Below are 6315 nucleotides of genomic sequence, written 5' to 3'. Positions count from 1 at the left end.
TTACATTATGCTAATTAGGGGCCAAGCACCGAAGGTGCTTAGGCACCTATTGTTATTGTTGGCGTTCCGTACGCTTATTATTATTCTTCTTCTTCTTCCGCTCTTGAAGTCTATGGCAGCCCATAGAACCGCTTGCGGGAAAGTTGTGAAATTTGGCACACAGTTAGAGGACAGAATGACCTTTGTCCATAGCAAATTTGGAGTCTCTAACTCAATCCCTCTAGCGCCACCAGCTGTCCAAAGTTGCACTTATGTTTATGCTAATAACTTTTGAACCATAAGGGCTAGAAACAAAATTCTTTTTTCCTATGATTCCTTGGGTCAAGACGAATCGATTGCATCATATGACGTCATTTTCCGTCATGAAAATTTTTCCGCCATTTTGAATTTTCTGAAAAACCTACTTTTTCGAACTCCTCCTAGGCCGTTAGTCCGATTTTCATGAAAATTAAACCAGATCATCTTCAGACCATGGTGACAAAAAGTTATGGAATTCAAGTCGATTGCTCAAACCGTTTTCGAAAAACACACGAACGAATTGTACGTAGCGCTTGCGAAAATAGAAGTAAGGCTGTATCTCTGCAACACTTTATCATATTCAGACCAAACTTGATACATGTCTTCACAAGCATGACCTGAGGCACCATGCAGTGTTTCGGCTCAGCGCCACCTACTGGTGCGGAGATATGAAAAATGGATATTTTTGCTTATAACTTCTGATGGGTTTGTCCAAAAATCATAAATTTGGTCTTGTTGGATTCGGGGTATCATGCCGAGTCAAATGATATCCAATTTTCCCATATCGGACATTTTGGCCGTCGGCTATTTTGAATTTCGTGCTAAAATGCTGTATTTTACGAACGCATTAGCGTATCGTTACGAAACTCGGTATGGGTCCCCAGCACTATACCCTGAAGGAGCCTGAGAAGTTTCAGCACTGCGCCACCTTGTGGTCAAAAGTTATAACAAAATTTACAGAAATGCTAATAACTTTTGAGTATATTAACCGATTGTAATGAAACTGTTTTCAGTAGATTCCTTGGGTCATGCTGAGAACATAGATATCAAACTTTCCATAGTCAGCTGAACTTCCTGTCCGCCGTATTGTTTTTCTTTAAAAACCTACTTTTTCGAACTCCTCCTAGACCGTTGCTCCGATTTTCACCAAAATCGAACCGTATCATCTTCAGACCATGCTGACAAAAAGTTATGGATTTCAAGTCGATAAGTCAAACCGTTTTCGCATACCAGAGCAACGAATTTGAGGCATGATGCAAAAATGACTCTTGAAGCTGTATCTCTGCTATGCTTTATCATATTCAGACCAAACTTGGTATGTGTCATCACAAGCATGACCTGAGGCATCATACAATGTTTCAGCACAGCGCCACCTACTGGAGTGGAGATATGAAAAATGGCTGTTTTTGCTTATAACTTCTGATGGGTTTGACCAAAATTCATAAATTTGGTATGGTTCATCAGGACAATGCCCTGAAGGAGCCTGAGAAGTTTCGGACCAGCACCACCTTGTGGTCAAAAGTTATAACAAAATTTACAAAAATGCTAATAACTTTTGTCTATATTAACCAATTGTAATGAAACTGGTCTCAGTAGATTCCTTGGGTCATGCTGAGAACAAAGATATCAAATTTGCCATAGTCAGCTGAAATTCCTGTCCGCCATATTGTTTTACTTTAAAAACCTACTTTTTCGAACTCCTCCTAGACCGTTGCTCCGATTTTCACCAAAATTGAACCGTATCATCTTCAGACCATGCCGACAAAAAGTTATGGATTTCAAGTTGATAAGTCAAACCGTTTTCGTATACCAGAGCAAAACATTTGAGATATGATGCAAAAATGACTCTTGAAGCTGTATCTCTGCAATGCTTTATCATATTCAGACCAAACTTGGTACGTGTCATCACAAGCATGACCTGAGGCATCATACAGTGTTTCGGCGCAGCGCCACCTACTGGAGTGGAGATATGAATAATGGCTATTTTTGCTTATAACTTCTGATGGGTTTGACCAAAATTCATAAATTTGGTATGGGTCATCAGGACAATGCCCTGAAGGAGCCTGAGAAGTTTCGGACCAGCGCCACCTTGTGGTCAAAAGTTATAACAAAATTGACAAAAATGCTAATAACTTTTTTTTCTAATTGCTCACTGCTGCTGTTGGTCTGATGCTCCCAGCCATGTTGGCTGGCTTCTTCTGCCGTTTTTGTGCTTGGCCCCGTAATTGCTGCTTGCAGCTATATTTATGATTGTAATTGATCAAAATAAAAAATATAACCGCATATAAACATGTTTAATATTAAAATGGCATTATTAATATAAAATAATTAAACTGCTAAATTAAATTAATATAAACATCAAACAATGATGATAATAATAATAACCTATTGAATATTAAAATAAAGTCTGTATTCGTTCCCTCACATATGTGCTGTTGTGATTTTCTAAATGCTGAATAGTTTGGTTTTCTTCACTCTAAAAATAATGGGTTGGGTCAAATATGGATGCCAGATGCTGGTTTAAATTTTTAAATTACATTTTTTAACCCAATGGTTGGGTTTGTCCATATTTAACCCAAACGTGGGTTGAAATGACCTAGTCTCTCCTGCAAAAGAAAAAATAATGTAGCCCACGTGAAAAAATACTATAGTAATGTATAGTAAATACTATAGTGTTTTTGAACCATACTACAGTAAATTGTATTATAGTATTTACAACACTTTGTTTGAATGAATGCTACAGCGTACTGTAGTATATTAACTACAGTGAACTGATAAACTATAATAAATACTGTAGTATACTTTAGTTTCTACTACAGTAAACTGTAATCTATTGTGGTATAATATACCCTAGAGTTGTAGAAAACTTAGTACAGTATTGGGTAAAGTAATTTGTTTATATTACTATAGTTGTTATATTACCACAGCAACTATAGAATTACCACAACAAATTAAAGGTGCAATATGTAAGATTTTTGCAGTAAAATATCCAAAAACCACTGAGCCAGTGTTATATATTTTCACTTGAGTACTTACAATATCCCATGTTTCCACCAGTGGCGTGCAGTGGTGCTCTGAAATGAGGAGGCACATTTTTTTTTATGAATCATTGTAAATTCATGTGCATTACTCTTAAAGTTGACAAATCTTCCTTGTTAAATGAACATTACTTTACAGTACATCAAAAAAAAAAAGAAAAAAGAAAAAAAAAAGAAACCAAATACAACTCTATTTTGTAATTTTACATTAACAATGTAATGTTCTATTTATCAAAACCAAGTCAATCTCATCAAGCATCAAGTGTTTTAAGCATTTCTACATTCATTCCAAAATAATAACTAAAGGCAATAATAATTTAAACAGTATATTTTATTTGTTTATTGCGGTTTTTCTTTTTAATTGTCAACCTAGAATATTTTGGATCATCAGTCATGCTCCATTAACACCGTCTGTCACAGACACGAATTGCATTTTTAATTTCACCAAGCTGATTGCACTAAAAAACCCCGCAGTAATCATGCTTTCAGTCCATTTCAAGTTTGATTTTGACGTAACATAAAGCAGTGATATATCTAACTGGGTGATCTGTTTACTTACTTTTCAATTAATCTTCCGATTGACGCCATCATTTGTTCAGTCAAACCTACGCGCTGAACGCGCACGTCAACGAGAGGCGGGATTTATCGCACAAACCAATCATATCCAATCTTAACCAATTACATCCAATCATAGCGCGATGGAGACATTGCCTCCTCTCACGTGACTTTCCCCCATTCATTCTCAATTACCCCCCACAAAACCCACCGCACGCCGGGGTTCTGATGATTTTCTATAGATTCCTATGAGAGGAAAGGGAGGCATGACTCCTCTGTGTAACTTTACCTGCGGGTGTCGCTGTTGGGCAGTGTTCCTTAAGAAATACGCGTGACTTGCGCTCTTTTTAATGTCATAATTTGTAATATTTGTGTTGTTTTATATGTAATATGGATTATTTTCTCATCCTATTTTTTTGAGGAGGCACTGCCTCCCTTGCCTACTCGGAGGAAACGCCCCTGGTTTCCAACTATTTGTAAATATTGAAAAAATTGCAATTTTAACCAAGGTGTGAGGAGTCCCCTGTCAATTGGCCTTTCGCCAGGAGTTTGATTGACAAGCGATCCAACCAATCAGAACGCCGCATCCGCCATTTTGTCCGACAAGGCAGCCAGTAGTTAAAAGATTAACCTCGGTGGAGTTAAACTTGAAAAATGGTGTGTATTGACGTCTTTCCGCGTTTGAAACAACATTCATTCTCATGTTCATGGACTAATAGGAAGAGATGATCGGTTTTTACGAGCGGTTGAGCTGAGGATCTACAGCAATCTGTCATGACCATGGTCACGACACATTAAAGAGCAACAAAACTGTTTTTATTGTTTGCGTTTCTTTAATAACTACACGGTTTGAAAGCTGGGACTTTATTTAATATCATAAGTAACCTGCTCTGTCTTGTCTGTCGATGTGTGGTCAGTATCCTCTTTGTTCCGCGATGTATTTTTCACTGCGTGTGGAGTGACAGCGCCACGGCTTGTCGGACAAAGCAACAGTAACTAAGGGGGGCGGGGCTCGGCGAAAGGCTAATTGCGTCATACCCGCGTTACCCTCGGTTTCCGGAAAACCGGAAACCATGGAAACACCAAATACGCTTTGATAAATCCATGTTTTAATAGACAAGGGAACAACTGTTTTGATATATTTATAGACAGAAAACTAATTATTGTTATTTAGCTCAACACGTTTAGTCTTACTGTTTAAATTTTCTTGATTTTCCGTGAGTACCATACTTTACCATGCCTCAGAGAAGTAGCTAACATAGCATAATCAGATGCAGCTTTATTTTTAGTAACAGTAATACAGCATTTTCTCCATCATACAATACGTTTTAAAATTAATTGCATGCCATTTATCAACACAAGCCATCCAGTATTTATTATGATATTCTAAAATCAGTCTATCTTACTGCAGTGTGCAACAGTGTCTCACAGCAGCCGCCGAGCGAATGCACAGAGTAACATTATAACATTTTCAACACACTCATCTAATATGATAAACAGAGCTTTGTTACCTCATACTCATGACCGGAAAATCGGTAGCGGCGCCGGCGACTGTTTCATAATAAAAGTTCTGCTGCTCGCGGCGTGTGTTGATCAATCGCTCCAGCGGCCTCGTTCAGCTCCCACAACACTCGGTCCTGCTTTACTTCACACTACAGTAACGTTAATAATCGCATCCATGAACATGATTTCTTCCCGAGTCCTATCCCGAATATTTTCCACCGGCTGTTGAGGTGAAGACCACATGTCCCAAGATGCCGTGCTCAAACTTGCCGTCATCAAGCTACGTCTTTGTTTTGAATAGACCTCTAGCGGATATAAAATCTTACATATTGCACCTTTAACTCAAGTACTTTACTATAGTATGGTTCAAAAACATTATTTACTATAGTATTTTTTCATGTGGGAGGCTATAAACCTGACATTTAGATTTTTTTATATTTCTTTTAGTTTCTGCTTATAGTAAAATGTGCTTAAACCATATACAGTTAAAGATAAAATAATGTCTTCTACGCAAATTTGTCCGGGTATTTTCATCATTCAGATGAAGGATGAAGATACCGGTGTTAAACAGCAGAGGACGCCAGCAGCATCAGGAATCATCACTTCTAACATCAGGTGACGGCAAATCAGTCAAACATCACCGGCTCACAACAATACTGTGTTCTGCGATAATCACAGGGCTAATCTCGCACTGATCTTTTCTAAATGTCATGCTTGAACTGAAGTAGGCCACTTATCCTCTCTACTTACACACCTCTGAAATAACCCACGCATGTACACAAACACACTTCAAATCATAATCTCACTGTCAATAAAGGTAATACCAGAGGCATGACACATAAAGCAAGAGACTAGGTCAGAAAATACACCAGTCTAAACACTGCCCTTTCTGAATGAATTACTCAATGCCAAATTATAATTGAGTCACCGAATCCGAAAAAAAAAAAAAAAAAAAACACATAGGCTATGTTGTTGGTGAGAAAATAAATTGACGAATTATGAAATATCTGTCAGAAGTGTAATTCCTCCCAGCTTTGTGGTTTCAGAGTCTCGTGGCAGGGTCCTTCACTTCAGAGAAGATGAATCAACAGTGAATCACTAAAGAGAAGAGGAGGAGGAGGAGGAGAGAGGGACTGGGGAAGGAGGAGAGGGGGACAGAACTTTCTCTCAGGCATGTGTATAAAATCACTTCAGTCAGTCA

Source organism: Chanodichthys erythropterus, chromosome 1 (genome assembly GCF_024489055.1).
Source record: "Chanodichthys erythropterus isolate Z2021 chromosome 1, ASM2448905v1, whole genome shotgun sequence".
NCBI classification, from domain to species: domain Eukaryota; kingdom Metazoa; phylum Chordata; class Actinopteri; order Cypriniformes; family Xenocyprididae; genus Chanodichthys; species Chanodichthys erythropterus.
This window is presented reverse-complemented; position numbering follows the sequence as displayed.